The sequence below is a fragment of the Lagopus muta genome, chromosome 4, assembly GCF_023343835.1.
Source record: "Lagopus muta isolate bLagMut1 chromosome 4, bLagMut1 primary, whole genome shotgun sequence".
In the NCBI taxonomy this organism is placed as follows: domain Eukaryota; kingdom Metazoa; phylum Chordata; class Aves; order Galliformes; family Phasianidae; genus Lagopus; species Lagopus muta.
In genome coordinates this window covers 21,746,171-21,764,744 of record NC_064436.1, presented here as the reverse complement: position 1 = coordinate 21,764,744, position 18,574 = coordinate 21,746,171, and the positions used below count along the sequence as shown (strand labels likewise).

Here is an 18,574-nt window from a genome sequence, read left to right as displayed (position 1 = left end):
TTTAGTTTAAATTCTTTTGGTATGTGCTTTATGCATATCTGCCCTCTTCACCTACAAAGACAAAAACACCCAAACCTTTACATAGTGCGTTTAATCAATGAGGCAACTAGATTAAAGTTTAAATAGATTCCGAACCCAAGCAATTTATAGGAAATTTTCATTTTATTTTTGAGCTCACAGTGAGGGAAAAAGTAGGAAGTCAGTTTTTCTGGGTACTTAAAAAACAAAACAAAACCTGGATATAACTGCATATGTGAGGAGCTGGGAAGAAAAGCCTCAGCATTCTTTCTATTCCATTTCTTTTCCTAACATTTATAAAGTGTATTTAAAACTTAATAGGATTCTAATGTTGCATTTTTGTCTTGGGGAATTATTAACAAAAGTCAGTTACCTCCTTAAATTTATGAGAGTGCAGTAGATTTAGATGAACAAATGGTTTTTCTTTGAAGCATTACATGTGTACAGGTATCAAACCTTCTGTTATGTGTAGCTGTTCAGGTTGCTGAACAAATTATTTTTTTTACATCAGGGTTCTTCTACTTTGTTTATAATTCCAGTAATTGTCTGCAATCACAGCTTTCCTACATCTGAAGTAAAAGGGATAATCTTTTTAGTGTATGTGACAAGCTATGCTGTAACTGTCCCTGTTATTATTGTAATTCTTTCCTGACAATATATTTTCACTTTGTTTAATGGTAAGCCGTGCTTCACATTATTGTTCTAATTTTCTCAGAAAAAAACATCTGGAGATAGACATATAATGGTATTGCTCTGGTAATAATTATGTTAAATAACTGCAGAAATGAGATAGCACATAACATTTATTATTATAATTCTGGTGCGATTGCACTCCAGTGAAGATTGGGGCTCTAATCTGCTATATAACATACGAAGAGAAAAATTTGATGAAATGAGCAGGAATAGAGGAGTGAAGGAAAGAAAAGTGAGAATGAGAGCAAGCAGGTGATACCTGTTGGGATTGACTGAGCTCAGCTGGGAAGGCTGAGGGTGTAACTGGACCTGCTGGTGAAGGCTTAGGGGGATATGGCTGCCTGCTTGAAAGCAGTTGTAAACTTTCCATGAGAAAATACTTATTATTATAGTGAGTAACTTGAAATAAAATACTGGGCATGGCAATGAAGGGGAGTCGGGAATGGGGAAGATAGAATTAAATGCTGCTACGGTAATTTATTCCATATTATAGTAACTTTTTGCTAATCAGTCCCAGTAAGCTGTTAGGAATAGCTAAATAATGACTAATATGGGCTACTAGAGGCAGATATGCTGCTGTGTCAGTGACAGAAGCTGAAGGCTGTGCTCCTGTAACTTGAGCGGAGCTACTCTGTGCAGTATTCCTACTTAGTGAAGTAGCTACAAATGAAAAAAGCTTCTGGAGACCTTTCCATGTTATGGGGACTCTGAGGCACAGAGTTCCCTTCTCCCAGTGTGATGTACTCTCAACCAAAGCGGTCAAGGGGTGCATAAGGGATCTTGCTGCAAATGATAGTTTCTTCAGGTACTACTCATGGTATACTCTTTTATTCTTCTACTGCGTTACACAGCTACTTGTTACTGTTGTCTTTTCTAGCCAAATTCTAAGCTAAGCCCTTGTCTATTCGGCTACTGAACTTACTCTCCTATGTTGTTTTGTGTTTTTTTTCCTTAAGTTTTTGCACATTTCTGATGTTTTCTTCCTTGAATGTTTTCTACCACCATTTGTTTTTGTTTCCAACTTTCCTTTTAGTTCTCTCTTCATCAGTTCTTTTCTAGTCCTGTTTTCCCATATCTTGTCTCATTCATCTATTTCATTCTGTTTTCTTCATGTATCCCTCAAGGGGACTTTGTTAAGGTAAGAACTAAGTACTTTGCCAGCTCCCTTATAGAGGTCTTTTTTTTTTTCTTAATTACAAGCAAATCAGTTGTACTTGCTAAAACAAATACGTCCTTCTGTGACTTGCTTGTCCCCCTCATCATATGGGCATGAGCTGCAGGTGCCTGTGTAGAAGCTGCAGAGTAAAGTGCTGCTTCCATTTGGTGAAAACCACTTGACCAACCAATATTTCTCTCTTGGGAGGGAAATTGAAATATGGGAAATGCATGGGAAAATGTAACTTGGGAAGCTAACTGCAAATAGGTTTTTTTAAAAGGCACCTTTAGTGAGGAAACTTAGACCTAACTGTGAACTGATATTTAATCTGTGATTTTAGAAGTTACTAAAAACAACTGGCAGTCACAGAAAGTAGGATCACTCCAATTACTCCTTCAGTGTATGAAAGCTTGCTTTGTTTCTTTTTTTAAATAAACTTTCCAAAGGCATAGGAAATGTCAGGTGCATGAGAAGTGAAAGAGAAATTTCTTTGTATATTCTTTTTTGATGCTCTTAAAAGGTGATCTTGTTTCTTCTCACTCCCATTTCCTGCTAATTATTGCTAACTGTAATGCTGCTGCTTGTAACCTTATTTTAAATGGCATGCTATGGTTCTCTGACCTATACAGTAAGAATTCTTTTTTTAAAAAATATTATTTATTTAATCATTGGTACTTTAAAGCTTTTTTAGATTAGTGTTCTTCTTTCTTTTTTAAGCATGTTGATTGCACTTTAATGGCTGCCTACTTTAGGACCAAACAAGTTCTTTTCATTTACTATCCCTAAAATCTTTGTATTTTCTAAGAACTCTTTCCCACTAGGGAAAAAATACTGATGGAAATGTGAAGTTGTGGAAAAAAATGGGTCTGATCCCAACCGTAGGTCATATTCTTCAAAGCTGAGGCAACTTAAGAAAGAGATAAAAAGGTGTGTATGGGGGAAGGTATGTGCTGCTATTAGTGCTGTGTTCATTGGTGCATTGGAGTCTGGGATACTAATGTATCAGGTTTTTTAAAAGAAACAACAAAAACCAAAAAAGCACACCTCCCAAACCAACCAGAAGATCCCAACCCAAGACAGGGTAAGGTTATGTTGGCACCACTCAGTGGAAGGTGGTGTGGATATCTGAGTTGGTGCCTGACTACTTGATCTTTGATTATCTACTGCAGCACAATGCAGTATGATTGTATTATGCAAAGACAGTATATCTGTCTTGCCAATGTAATGGGTATGCAGTAATATAAGCTTTGCCTCTGAAGCATAGGTTTTCTTAGGTGCAGCTTTGTGTTGAGATTTCTATGCTGGTGTGACTTGGGAGCCTGTAACCTTCAGGACATGCATTTCTCTGTAGTGCTCTGTGTTGTACAAAGCATGTTCTTACAGTCCAGGCCCTCTTCTAGATATTTGGCTTCGAAAGTTGTGTTTTTGGTTTCCTTGTTTCTGTTGTTTCTCCACACTGATACATGCATAACTGAAAATGTTCAACAGATCTTTGCCCAGTCCCTTTAGTTGCTATCTGTCCCTGTGTCCCAGCTTTTGTGAATTAAAACTGATTGAGGTACTCTGTTATTTCCATTGTCTTACTCAAAAGAGCAATTAGTTGTTTTCAGAACTGTTGTCTTAAGTTCAGCTTCATAGGTTTGTAGCACAAGGTATTAGCTATTTTACTTGAAGAATTTGTCAATAGTTCTATTTCCCTTTTTTCTTTTTCAAACCAAGGGAGTAGTTCCTCTTTGCTTCAGAACTAAATGAGTAGCTCTAAAATATGAATGAAGCATGAGGGTCTGTATTGAGCCAAAAGCAGGGTGAAGTTTTCTTTTCAGTGGGCTATTACCTTTGCTTATGCAGATGTGCTAAATTGCTTGTGGGTAGTAAAACTGCTTCTTTGTGATTTGCTCCATTACAGTTGACTTCTGTAAAAACTTTTATTGACTCACTGTGGCCTTTTGTTTTTACTTTGTTTTGGTTCTTGGTCATCCTTAAATAGTTCCTCAAGATGTCATTTTTTTGTCTGCCTTTGATCTTAAATGTGTTCTCACAGTTGTTACGAAGTGGCTCTCCCAAATCTGTTAAGTAACTCAGAAGTTTAAGTGACTTTATGAACTATTGATTCCTAACTTAGAATTGACTTGAACATGTTCATGTTCATTCTGCAAGATTTCATATGTTTTTATACCCACCTCTTCACAAACTGTTCAAAATCTTGATAGTTTTTGACTGTCACCTCAGTAAGATACCTCCTGTAAGCTCCTGCTAGCAGTGAGCATAAGGAATGGAGTTGATTATTCTGTGGTTAGCTGATGTGTGCACCTTAAGCCCTGTCAGTCCTTCCTGGCAACAAGTTGCTGGCAGTCACTTGCTACTGCTATGATTTATCTGCTGCCAGCTCTCTGTCTGGCACATGAAGCTGGAATGGATGTGTGCAGCACTGCTGTGTTTGAGCCAAGCTGAAGGTGTGCTTGATAGGTAGAACAATTCTTAGAGTGCTTACTTGACACAGTCTGCAGATTTGCTGCTGCCCTGGATGCTGCCCTTGTTATTAATGTGATTATGAGGGGAAATTAAATCATGTTAAGATAAAATGACATTTATTATAAGATACCACAGCTAGTTGGAAAAGCTCATAAAATGTAAGAGGTCAGGAAATATTCTTGATATACTCAGGCTGAAGATCCCTCTTTCATCTGCAGCTGTCCTGTTTTCCTTCTTGGTCAAGAGCCAGTTAAGAGATCTGAGGCAGTTTCCCATATTAGTCTGTCCAGATCTCATGGATGAGTTCAGTTTTTCAAGTTCTTCTGTTAGTTTCTGTCCCTGAAATAGACCATTTCAGTGACAATAGACACTACATCAAGGTTGGATTTTTCTTGTTGTTTCTTTGTTTGCTTTTTTTTTTTTTTTTTTTTTTTGTACAAATGTGTAGGGTACTGTGATCAGCTTTGCTTTGTGTGCCAAATAAATAAGAGCTAATTGTGCCATTTCCACCATTTTAAATAACTCTGTATATGAAAAACATTGTGATTCAGATGTTCAAAAAGAATAAATTTGTCCGCCTAATAATTAGGTGTAGTGATGGTTAGCTGCTTTGGTCACCTGATCTCCAACACTTTCCTTCAAATTCAACAGACCTTCCTTCAATTTTTCCCTATTCTTGTTCCACACATTCCATTGTGATTAATTGTGAAAAGCAATTATTTGGTATGGTGTGGATTGTGGAAATTGAAAACAAATAGTTGTGATTTCTTTGAGTTTCTGTGTTTGTTTCTTTCAGGTTAACTTAATTTGACTTGTCAGAGATTAAAAGCAATTGTGTGTGAACTTTGCCATTATGTTTTAATTCATGTGGTTGCTAATGAGTTATAGAGAAAATACACAGATCTGTTGCAGTATAAAGGTGTGCGCACTGTAAACTCAGGTTTGATATATGCAAGGGCTGCTCCAGAAGTAATGCCTTTTATTTTATAATGATGGCCCTCAACATCAAAGGTAAATATTGATATGACAGTAGAGGTCACACCTTCCTGCCAATGTTCCATTAGATGTTGTTGCTGTGTGACAGATGGCAGCAGAAGGGCAGTCTGACAGAATGACATCTGACATTGAAGTGCATGTGAAGCAGAAGTGTGTCACTGAATTCTTCCATGTGGGGAAAAAATGGAACCCACTGACACTTATTTCCACTTGTGGAATGCTCATGGAGCCTGAACAGTGGATGTGAGCATGGGGAAGTGGCAGGTGGTGTGTTTCAGCAGTAGTGATGTGGATCACCTTTGCTGGTGCAAGTTAAGACGCACACAGTATGCAGGCTCTTGTTCATTGCTGGAGAAAATGCTCAGCTAATGATGGTGACTATGTTGAAATACAGTGTTTTATAGCTGCGAATTTGCTCTGCCAAATAGCTTATTGTATTATTTGTAGTTTCAATGGCAATAAATAGGAGTCATTACTTCTGGAGCAACCTCCATAAGCCAATTCCAGCCCTGTATCTAAACGTCCCACAGACATCTCAAATGCTTTTTCTTGTTATATCGTACTTTGACTTTTATGTAGGAACAAAGCAAACTGATTACAGTATTTATTCTTTATACAGAAATATCAATAAAATTTATGTAATATAGTTCAGACAATGAAGTATATAGAGTATTTTCCCTTCAATATAGCTTGGTCATAGATATGCTCAGCTTGCCAACCAACATTTGTGATGGCTACCATTTTTTTCTGTAGTGGGGGGGGAAGGGGAGGGGAGGGGGGCGGGAAATATATTTACAGTCAAAATACTTAACAATTAGGAAAGGAAGAAGTATTTAGATGTGGGCTTAACTACTTTCATGAACGTTGAAGGCCTGACTTAATGTTAATAAAATCCATGTTTACTGTTTCAGTTAATAGAAGCTGATATTTCTCTGTAAGGAAGGGGAAATACAAGTAGGATTTCCTGTAAGATAAGGACACAATATGAAATGTTCTTTGTTTGGGTTTGCCTTTCTTCCACTTTTCATGTCAAAATCAGAATACCTTGCTGTCAGTGAGGTTTTGTGCTGTTTGTGTTATGTTTGAAAATGAAAAAAATCAGTATTGGCAGTAGGGTCAAATCTTTATCTGATCAAAGATAATGCAGTAACTGATAATGTACTCCCATCAACTTGGTTTCAATGTTTAAAAAGAAATATATATGTTCAGCATATATCTCTATCTGATCCAAATCTTTGTTTTATTAGAATTGCTAGTAATGAGAGTGTATCTCTATTAAAACTTGTGTCCGTTGCTGGAGTACTGGAGTGAGTTAGGGCTTGGTTTTCATTTTTGGGTTTTTAGATTGTTTTTCATTTTAGGTTTTTATTGGTCTGCATCCCCATTTTTTTTTTTTTTTATCCTGTGGTCCTAAGATGGCATTTCTTAACTCATTCTGTGACAGCATCTCTAGTAAGACATAATTTGTTCTTGCCCTGTATTTTGATTCTGAATTCATGGGGGAGAAATCAAACCTTAGATATTATTGTGGGTATATTTATTATTTGTTATATGAAAAGATCCTTATTAGCTGTTGCAGTTCAAAGCTTATTCTATATTTTGTTAACATTTATGTTGTTGTGACTTCTTAACAGGCAATAACTTCGAACACTAACTTCAAGCTTTCATTTAGAGCATAGATTCTACAGCAACCAAGTAACAGTAAGTTTTTTTTGTCAACTGTTTATCTTTGTTTTTGTAATAAAAGTCTTGGTGCTGTTTAATCTAAATGTATTCTAGAAATGCAATACAACTGCCATCTGTGGCTGATTCTGAAATAGTATGCAATAGTTACATCTCAGTGCATCTGATAGTTTTTAAATCTATTTTCCTTCTATGAAAGATAAATTATTAAGACTGAGTAAAGGTTTCTGTTTTGTTTAGTCTTTCATTGAATGTCGTGATTGCGTTTATGAAATGATTTCTAAGTTATTACAGTCAATTAGAAGTGAAAGAAGAAGCATTAATATACCTGGAGTTTTACTATATTTTAGTAACAGGAAACCTGAGGAAAAAAAAATATTACATTACAACCAAAACAAGTGCCGGTATTGCGTAAGGCTAAAACAGGGTACTAAAGTGATAAATGCTAAGCATTTCTAAGATTATCGCATGATTTTTTTACAGTCAAGGATTGAAAATATCATTAAACACTGTTATTAACAGTCATTTTAATGATGTCTTCATTGTTTTGGGTTCTCTTTCTCTCACTGGCTTTCAACAGTAGTCCTGCAAAACAACAAAATGTAAAATTACTATGTGAATGAAGACTCATATTCTCTAAATGTATTTTAAGTATGTATGTTGCAGAGTAGGATATAATAGTAAAGACATGCCAGCTGCAGTGCTTATCATCTAGAGATGACTAGAGATTACTGAGGATTTACATCTTTTTCGTTGATTTCTAGCTTGGCTTCAGTTGTCAGCAGCCACTGAGGAAGGTCTGTTGGAGGGAGACAGGCAGCCTCACAATGAGTGCTGATGTGTGACTATATGTGGTGGTGTTCATAGCTTCAGGACATCATAGCTTGGGGCAATGTCTGGGCAAGATCATAGAGTAAGCCCTGTGGTGTTTGGAGGGGTCTGTAACAATCAGTGCTGATACAAAACTGTGCTGAGAGAACTGTTCTTGGCAATTTGTTTTTCATTTAAGTCTGTCTCTTTTCCTTTTTCCTCTTTTCACGTCTACATGTGAGTTACAAAAATGGTTGTAGTAATCTTGCCTTTCCACAAGTAGTACTACAGGAAGACAAGGAAAAACACTGTGACTAAACATTTTACAGTGTTTCACTGAGTATTCTTAAATCAACTTATCAACTCTTTTAGCTCTTCATTTTTTCAACACTAAAATCATGGGCAGTTATGCAATTAAGTGTTTTAGGAGACAACTCTATAAACTTATCATTACCCACATAATTTTTTAAAAGGCTTTTTCCTTTTTTTTTTTTTTTTTTTTTTTTGTTTGTAGGGGTTAGGTTTTAGTGATTTTTTTAATTATTGCCAGTGGCCTGTTGTACTTGATAGCAAGCAAGATCTGCAAGGGTCCATATAAATATTTATGTAAATGCAAATGCATTTCTTAATCATTGCAACCTGTTATCTTTTGCTTCCTGTTGACACTGTGGGCTACGTAGAAAAATTGTTCTTTTGCAGAGTGCTGTGCTTTTGTTTTTAATATAGGTAATAGAAATGAGTGGCTGAGATGGGGAGGAGAAGCTGATCAGTAGGAACAGTGTTTAACATTCATAGATCCAAAACCTGTCTGCATGAGAGAGAACTTAAAATATTTGAATGGACTCACTGTTTTCCCTGTAAAGGCAAATGCAAAACGCGTAAGGAGCATCAAACTTTAAGAAATGCCATTTACTATTATCATGTTACAGGATTAATCAAGTGAACTCTATTTTCTGTCTTCATGCCTTCTATGTTCTTGCACTGGCCTTTCAGAGCGAAGCTTTGGGGCTGCAAGTTGGCCTCTGTGAGCACATCCCAGTGCAGCCCAGAGCAGAGCCGGCTCGTGCTGCTCCAAGGGGGCTCGCGCCCGCTAGAGCTGAGCCGTGATCGAGACCGCGTGCGCTCTGGGGGAGCAGACGGAAGGAAGAGCAAAGCGTTGCTCCACAGCAGCTGGAAGAGAAACGGCCCTGCGGGCACGCGGGCAGCGTAGGAGGAGGGCTGGGGGTGCACGGGGCGCGAAGCAACAGTCCCTGCGGCCAGCGGAGGCGCGGAGCGTCCCGCAGTCGCCATGTGCTGCTGCGAAGGAGCCCGCAGTGCAGCAGCCGGTGGGGCCCAGAGGGAGTGCATCCACAGAGAGCCCCGCAGGAGCAGTCCCGAGGGAAAGGGCCGCTGGGGGAACTGCCGCACGTGAGGATCCGTGTGGAGCAGTGTGCTCCTGGAGGGCTGCGACGTGCTGCATGAGGAGGTAGGAAAGGGCGGGCGTGAGGAAGATTACCCGTTTAGTTCTCCTGGCTCTAGACTGTTAGCAGTAGGTGGTAACCTCACCTTTTTCACGCTGAGCCTGTTTTTCCTGTGGTGGTAGTTGGTGAGCGAGCTCCCTGCCCTTTACCACTTGAGTTTGTTACCTTTTGTTTTCTTTCTCTGCCCTTCTGAGGTGGGGCAGTGAGAGCAGCTTGGTGCTGCCAGCAGTGTTAAACTGCCGTGGTTCTGTAGTCATGGCTGTTCTGGTCTTTCCAGTGGTAGCTATTACTCTTTTTTTGTCTATGCACCTGCTGGTTAATTCTGATCTATTCTTTTCCCTCTCTAGTTATGGTAAAAATGTGCTAAAAATTCTCTGCTTTGTTAGCTTATCTTGAATGTGAACGGAAAAGATTTGTGTGGGATTTAGCTTTTTTTTCTAACAGTACGGATTTGATAAGAAATCATGAAGATTGATGTTTCAGGTATGAAGAGCTCACACTTAGGAGCATCAGGGTGTTGATATGGATGTGCTTGCCTGTCCGTTTTAATTTTTTCTCTCATAGGAAGCTGGCTAACCTATGGCTTTGCTGTTGCTATTGAAGGCCATTGTGCTCTGTCTTCCCGGGTCATTCTCTGTTCATAGGCTTGCCCAAGCCAAAAGCCCCATGTTACAGGTGGGCCCACAGTGCCAAAATTCATGCCCACAAAGCAAATGTTACCATATTTAAATGAGGACTTGGTAAATTAAGTCATTTTGGAGGCATCTCTTTGAATTATTTTTCATCTGTAAGTGAAATAATGTTATCTAATTCATACAGATGAGAATTTTGTACAGTAGTATTTGAAAAAGAGCCTGTCATACTATTCAACCAGATGAGCCATGAGGCAGGAGCACAATGTGTGTGGGTTTGGGGTTTTTTCAGTTTCTTTTTTTTTTTTTTTTTTTTTTTTTAATATAAGAAGCATTGTTAGCATGGAATCAAAATCAAAATGATTATGATAGTCTGGGAGCCATGCTTTCAAGGGTAACTTTCATAAATGAGGGTCATAGCTAAAAGCTCTTCAGCTAGCACTGAACACATTAAACTGGAAGAACAAACAAGAAGCTGGTGTTGGCAGATCAAAGAAAATGAAAGCATAAAAGATACTCTTAGAAGATCAGTTGGCCTAAATATAAGAATTGTAGTAATATCTTTTCTGTCTTATTCTCTTCTGTTTTACTATTTTAATGTATACCTTGATTATTTTAGTCACTGGTATCGTTTCCTTCAAAAAGTTGCTCATTTACTGCCCAAAATTTAATGGGCTAGTAAGTGTTCAAGCCTATGAGAAGAGATTTCCTTGTTTGAAAATAATTGTTACCACTCTTAGGCAGAATAATTGAGTTCATAGTCTAATGGGAAACAAAAATTTTTAATGGATTCTGAATTTCCTCAGTTAACTGTAATAAAGATAAACCAAACAGTGGTGACTGTGCCCAACACTTAAAAATGTGTATGTGGCAGTGGGTGTACGTGTACATAATACTATAGAAAGTGAGATAACATCTTGTCTGTTTGCCAGTAATGTGTTTCGTAAAGTTCAGTGATAGTACGCATTTCACACAGTCAGTAACTTAAAAGGCTTGCAGCTTTAGATGCTTCTAGACTAGATGATGGCTGAGGACTGAATCAGGTCTGTTGACTCATAGGTCATTCATTACTTGTCTCTTTTTTTTTTCCCCCCCATTTCCTTATGGAAATATGGAAAAGCTATAATTCTTTCAAGTGGGCAAGGGGTGAATTGGAGAGCGGATGAATTTTTTTGGTATCACATTCTTCAGTAAGTCCCTGTCACTTTTCATTTAACTGAAAGCAATTCACTGGCTAAATGAAGTAGTCCTCTGCATAAGCAATTCTGACTAAAGTGAAAGGCAATATTTGATATTTCTGATGAGTATGCACGTTTAATTACCCATACAACTGGTTTTCTGCATGTGACTTGGTCTTGATGCCCCCTCATTAGGCGTACGTGTCCTCTGTAATAGGATTGCCTTGAGCTTTGGTTTTCACAACTGCACTTCTAATCACGTAGCAGACAAGGAGTCAGGCTTGAGGTTTCTAAGGTGCTACATCTCATGCTCTTGACCAAAGGTGAGCAGTTTTAGCATGGGAATGTTTAACTAATTAGGGGAAAATGAGGTGCTCCATTATGAGGAACCTGTCAAATAGGCTGAAACATCATTTATTTGGCTTTTATTCTTGAAAAAGGGTGGACTGCAGAAGTTTTTTGTAGCTGCTTAGAAAAGTTTGGATCAGTGACTAGAGTTTTAGTGGAGATACTACAGAAAGACAAAGAACTTGTCTTTGTATTTAAACTTATATAAAAATAAATCCATATTTTGAATGCTCCTTTTCATAGTTTTATATAAGAAGTGACTTACTATTATGAATGTACTTGCTCTGGTTTAGCATAAAATATTTCGGATAGAAATGGAAACTGGAAAAATTAGTAGGAACTTTTCAAAGACATTGTTTTACAGATTGCTGTAGTTAGCAGCCACTACTGGCTGCAAAATCGAATGGAACATGAGTTGTATTGCATTCACTGTATTAACTATAAAATGTGAAATTAACATCCATTTCTGCTTCCATTACCCTACTGATTAGCATAAAAGAGACTTTTTCTTAAGAATTCAGAGGTAAGAAATGCATAAAAAAACACTTCTAGCTCAGGAAAGAATCTAAATGATAATGTCTGGATGCTGGAAAAGCATTGAGAGAAGGATGATGTGTTTGTTACTTTCTCAGACTCTTTCCAGGCCTTCACTCTGGGCCATGTTTGGGGGAGAAAAGCTGTTGTGCAGGGCAGACCTCTGGTATACTTTACAACATAAGAATATCACACCTTTTTTTAATAATAATTCTGAATGCTGTAGTAAAAAAATACATTTTAAATGCTGCTTCCCATGGAAGCTCTTGGTTTTAGAGTGGCAGTTATGGGAATTATGGTACAGTTGTCTTTTTCTAATGCTCAAACATTAGCAGTAATGCTAAATGGGGATTTTGATCTTCCTAGATGATTGGACAGTGCTTTCCCTCAAGCATATCAACGTGAATGCAGAGCAGACTGTGATTTTTTTGTTCCCCTTCTTCTAAGGCGGGAATATTTTTGTAGCCCTGACCTGGTGGCATGAGCTTTACCCTCTAGTGCAGAAGGGTTTTTAATGGATGGGTCAAATGGATAGTTAAGTCCATTATGTTGAGGTACAAAAAAAAAGTTGACTTAGCATTGCATGGTGCAGAGCATTAGGAGGAAAGTACAAAGACTTTGCCTGCAGAACTTGGAATGCTTTTCTGTCCTCACCTTCACTGCAAGGTGTGAGTAAATTGTCTGTGATCACTAGAAACTCATCAGTCTATCATATAGACTCTTTTTTTGAGTATACTCATAACTTTCTCCACAGCTAACAATAGGAACTGCTACTTATATGGTAGTATTCACATGTGCAGAGTATCTAGCATATTAATGTTAAAGCTAGGCTCAGCAAATACCTAATATGCAGTTCCAATGATTAGTATTACGTATACCATGTGTCAAAGTAAATCAGTATAATGCTGTATCAGCACTTCAAAGAGTCCTCATGATTATGAGGGCCACAGATGGGGGAATAAAGTATAGAGAAGGTAATTAGAATGACCTTACATTACTGAGCTGGTGAGTGGTACTGGATCTTTGTGCAGAAGTAATGAAGCTTTTCTGTACAGTGTTGCTTATCAATAACATATGCATGCAGGTATCAGTGACAGTTAATTTGAATACCTAAATATGAACATTAATAACAAACTAAGTACTGCTTGAATTTCCCCAAAGCATTACAGTTTTGGATGAGCTATTCACAAGTTACTACTTTCTTGTTCTAATTTTTTTTTATAGCTTTCAGTTTATGGCACAATCAAATGGCTTTTAGAATATTCCTTAATTATTGCTATGCTAATAGGATTTATTTCTTTGTTTAAATAGACAGTCCTTCTGCTCTGACAATTAATGGCTAGGTTTGGAGTTATGCTACATTAATTTGTTCATTGTTTAATGGCTCTATGTTTCATTTACAAAGGGCTTATAATTTTCTATAACCTTAAAGCTACAGAGGTAGAACTAGATGCTGGCTCATCTTTGAGGCTGGCAGTTTCTTAATGTATGCAATCTGAAGATGTTATGTCTTACTTTGCATTTTGTTTTTAGACTTGGGAAAATTAAGCAAAATGTCTTAAAACAACTACTGCAAAAGTAGACTGAAGTGCTGACTTTTAAAATATCTGTAGAAGTATAGAAATTCTAGCTGAGTATAGGAGCAGCTTTTTTTACTTTTTCTGACACTGACTTCTATTGTGGCTGTTGAAAACTAGTCTGAACTTGTGTCAGAATATGCCAGGTTGTCTATAAGCAGCCTGCAGGGACTTTAACTTGGGAGGCTGCGTGAGCTATAATGAGGCTATATCAACAGAGCATGAACTGATTTTAATGATTACATTATACCTTTCAGTCTTCGTGCTAGCAATCAAGCTGCCTTTTTATCTAGATCTACTTTGTGACTTACACCAAGTATTTTTTTAATAGTTTTTGTTTGACTTCTGCTTGCTGTGCACCTATTGAGTCACTTTTGAATATATTAATCTTCTCAGTAGTAGGTTTTGTCTAAAGTATCTTGTCTAAATTCGTCTGAAGGCATTTGTCTAAAGGAAAAGTTCTGTTGTGGCTTCTGGTAACTTTGGGGATATGGGATTTTGACCTTCTCATGGAATAGGTTAAATGACAACATTTCCTGTTGTTGTTACTTTTTTGGGGAAATGGATTAATGTTAGGCCACTTATTGCCTGTATTTCTCAGTCCTTCTGGAAAAGATATCAGCAATGCAATTCTACGTGTCTGCTTTGTGGTATAGTTGTTTACTTTGTTGCCTTGACTGTTCAGTATTTCATATGCTGACTAGTAAGTTCACTTCACCTCTTTCTGATGGTTTAGTGAAGCTATCAAAATGGAGTTCAACTTTGTGGTTGATCAGTCATAAGGCAGAATATGGGTAAAGATCAAAGCAGCAGTTTAATGCACAGTAGATATAAAAGACTTTGGTAGCTCAATCAACTGTAGTTATAAATGAGAAGAACAGAGTGGTGCAGATAATGTCTCTTTCAATACTCAAGATTTAAGTATGTGAAAACATTTTCTCATTGTGATCTTCAAAATCTTTCATTAAAAGGGAAGTATATAATTGCAAAGGAGAAATATTCATAAGCAGTTTCATGTATGTTTAATAATTAAAAAAAAAAAAAGAATTCCTGACCGGCAAACTGCTTGCGAAGTATTTCAATGTGAAAGAGCAGGAGTTATCAGGAACAGAAAGCTGCTTCAGCTTTGCAGAATTAAGAGCTAATTGTCAGGCAGAGGGGATATGTTCTCGGTAGACAAAAATGTTGCTAAGGGCAGAATCTTCACATCAAGTATATAGAATTCTATAGAGGATTAATGTATAAAGCCAATAATTGGATAAGTATTAACTGCTTCCATGCTTACCAGAAGATAAACCAGAAAGATTTCTTTACAAAGGATTTAATTGCTGTCTGAGGATGACATTGTATTTCGGCATCCCAGTTTAAACAAGCTCCGCTAATGGAATTAAAAAGCAAACAAGTACTGTAGGCACCTAGCATGAAGAGCTAGGTTAAATCTAGAGCCTGCTGAAATACATTGGCAGTGGTTTGACCCTAAGAGCTGCAACAGTTTACAAAGGAGTGAAAGGGTTAGCAAATTGCCTACCACTTTCTTTAAAGAGTTCTTGAGGAATTGCTTTTAACAGTGTTCTGGATTTCGTTTTAAATGACATGTTCACATAGAGCTTATCATCTGTCTTAAAAGATATAAAGGGTAAGTGGAAAAAAAAGACAAGGCAAACAGCAGGACAAACATTGAATAACCTATCTCTTTCAGTAGAAGTAAAGAAAAAAAAAATGAATACTTCATTTTTTTACTATTACAAATTGACTTGTGTCCTCTGAAGGTTGTGTTCAGTTTACCTGACTGGTTAATCTGAGTACTGCCTGGAAGAAATCACCTTTTGTACACCTCTGGCCTATGAAGAGGGTGATGTTTACAACACAGCAAGTATAGGCTCATTTTCAAGGTTGTGGAGACAAGGCTAGGCTTATAATTTGGGTGGGCAGTGAATTTGTGAGTAAAAACCATCACAGGAAAATAGGAAAATCTGAAGGGGCTGCACTTGTTAATGGTTATTACCTCTTTGCTGCACTTGTTTGTTTGCTTAACTTGATGATACTCTGCTAGATATTTCACCAGCTTGAATGATCACAGAGGCTCAAATAGCAAAATACAGCTTAAATTTCTTTAGCTTTGTCTTGAACTCTGCTGTTCAGACACTCCTGAGTAGGATCTTGTGTTTTTTCAATCTCTTCTGCTGGATACTACAAAAACTCTACATATTCATATTCTTGCAAGGACTAGTGGATTAATTCTGAGATTTGCAATGGAAGAAACATCTGTGTTGATATATTTGATTTTAGTTAATTAAATTTTGCTGAGCATATATGCATGAAAACAATTCCCCAAATGACAAATTTCTTCTTTCTTCAGTGTGTATAGACTTCTAATTTGACTCAGAACTGGGAAAAATAACAAAAAACATGAAACAGAAGTTCCTTTACAGTACTTAAATGTTTTCTTCAAGGCCAAGTTGGAAAGTAAAGCGTAATACACATCTGTTATAGCTTCTTTATATATTTTAAGTGTGAGTCAAGTTGCAGAATTCATACCTGAACCTTTAATGATAGGAAGAAATGTTTTCACTTACATTCAAATTACTTTAGGATGAGTATGATAAATGTTAGTAGAAGTGTAGATGTATTCCGCTTACATTCTTTATTGCAGTGGTGAAACATATATATTTATTCTAGATCATGCCAATCTGTTATGTAAATCTAAATCTTGAGGTCTTTTCCTCCAGAACTTTAACTTTTTTTCCCTTTGATATTTAACCTCTAAAAGTCATCTGTACTCTAACAAGCATAATGCTTCTCTCACAGGAATGATATGTGCTTTTGAACCCTTTAATTCTTTGTGTGATCCATTCAAGTATTTGCAGCAATTGAGTTGTTTCACTACACTCAGAAGAGGGTCTTGCCATCTAGTATGTTCAGCTGGGGAAGAGAAGAAACAGGTTCCAAGATAATTTAAAGCTGTGTTCATATAGAGGTGGGAAACAAAAGAATAAAATGAGGTATGCTACCGTTTTATTTCTTACGGGCAGAGAACTGTTTCCTTATTAGTTGAAGTAGTCTGTAGAAGTGAGCCATATAGCAATGAGGCACACACTCTTAAATAATTGTCTGAATTTTAAAGATTTGAACAAATTCTTTGTTTTTAAGAATTCCAAGATTGCATGGAAATCTTACAGTTTGCTATTAATACACCTTAAAGTACTTCAGTTTTCTCTTCCTTGTGTTCATTCTCTGTTCAGAATTTTAGAATCCTACAGCTTTTCTGAAGGCTGTGAGGAATGTAACAGGAGGTAGCAAAAAAAATAACAACAACAACAAAAAAAGCAAAAACAAGATTTGAAAAAGCATCCTATCTCCAGGTGAAACTGTTTTGATATGTCAAGAATGAAAGCGTGAAAGCAGAGGCTGTCTTTACCCTTCAATAAATTATGTTCTCTGGCCACAGCTGCGTAATGCTTAGAGATGAGCAAGATAGTATTATAACCTGCTCAGTTTGCGGAAGAGGAGAAATAGGGATACAGTTTTATTCACACTCTTATTCATAATCTACCATCTCTATAACTGGTTGCTTATTTATCACTGTTCATCAGCTTTTTGTTCTTGTTGTGGTCTCAGGCTGTAGATTACTCCAAGACTTACGGTGAGTGTCTCAATAAGTGAAGAACCCCAAAGATTTCCACTTTAGCTTACATCTTTCAGCTGTGTAGCAGTGTTGTTAGATGAGAAATACTGGGATGTACGGGAGGGTAATCTTCTTGATTATAGAGACTGATATGATTCAAAGTAGGAAACTGGGGGGGAAAAAAAAAAAAAAGGAAAATCAGATTGTGAAAGAGATTTTGTTGCATATTCTGAAACCAAAGCAGACTGTCCCAACATCCTAGACAAAGTAGCTATTACACAAGCTAGAATAATCTTGGAAAAAAAAATGTGAAAAGCTTCCAAGACCACATTGTATTTTAAAATATATGGAAGCCAAGGTAAGCCTGGGGATTCTCATTATTAAAGCACACTGTTATATGATTCACTTGAAAAATGTTCCTTGTAATAGATTGTACAGGTTGTCAGATCACTGTCTAAAAACCTTAATTGGACTTGAAGACTGATTCCACTAAAATTTACATACGTGTTTGTGTCAAGCCTGTTAAAGTAAGAATATGTAAGTAAGAACATGAAGGTGTTGCTAAATCACAAGTATTGAAAGTGAGAACAATCAACATGTAAATTATTGAGCTGTCACATTAAATGAAACTGAGTATTTTTGAAGTGATTCACGTGTAGATTGTAATAAAAGGGCACAAGTTCTGCATTAGCAAAAATCAGAAGTTCAAGTTAGCGCTCATTATTTCTTAAAAGGAACAGTAAGAACTCTACATCTTAACTTAGCTATGTAGGAGTAATGAATTGTCCAAAAGATCAGCCTAATCTAAGTTCTGAAGAGGCAACCTTTTAAAAGAGTATTTTCATACCTTCCATATTTTTCTAGTCTTTAATCTGAATGGATTAGTAATGGTACGTACTGTATTAAAATTGATTTTTGAAAAGTAAAATTTTAAAGTGCTGTGTTAAACTTTGTGTTTTTTTGATGAGAAACTAGATGGTAATAATTCTGACAAATTGTCATTTTTAAATATTTAAAATTGTCATTGTGTGAGTTGGAAGTGGGTTTTCATGCATCTTGGAGCTATTGTTCTAGATGTTTTTGCAAAGCTTGTTTGCTTTGTTTTCAGGATTTGGTCATTTTGAAGACTGATTCTAGGAAGAAATGTTCTGAATGAGGTGCTTTTTTTTTTTTTTTTAATTAAAAACGTACAGAATGCATTTTAATGCTTGAGAGTTGCTACTGTTGTATTCTCATTCAAATGGGTTGCTTTGGAATTCTGCTTATAAGGAAGTGGTGGTCACTTTATTTGATAAAACAGGATAGAAAATACATAGTTGCCCTCCATGTATCATCTTTTATTTGAGAGTAGGGAGGAGGAAGGAAAGTTTCAAACTTCTTGGAAATGGGGTG

At 36.8% G+C, this 18,574-nt stretch overlaps 1 protein-coding gene across 1 annotated transcript in view; it reads left to right on the top strand.

Moving 5' to 3' along the window:
* TENM3 (teneurin transmembrane protein 3) overlaps nt 1–18,574 on the top strand; it is a 1,260,835-nt gene that overhangs the window by 310,648 nt on the left and 931,613 nt on the right. The window contains exon 4 of the mRNA XM_048943303.1: nt 6,970–7,036. The gene's annotated coding sequence lies outside the window, so the exon portion shown is untranslated. The remainder of the gene's footprint in view (nt 1–6,969; nt 7,037–18,574) is intronic.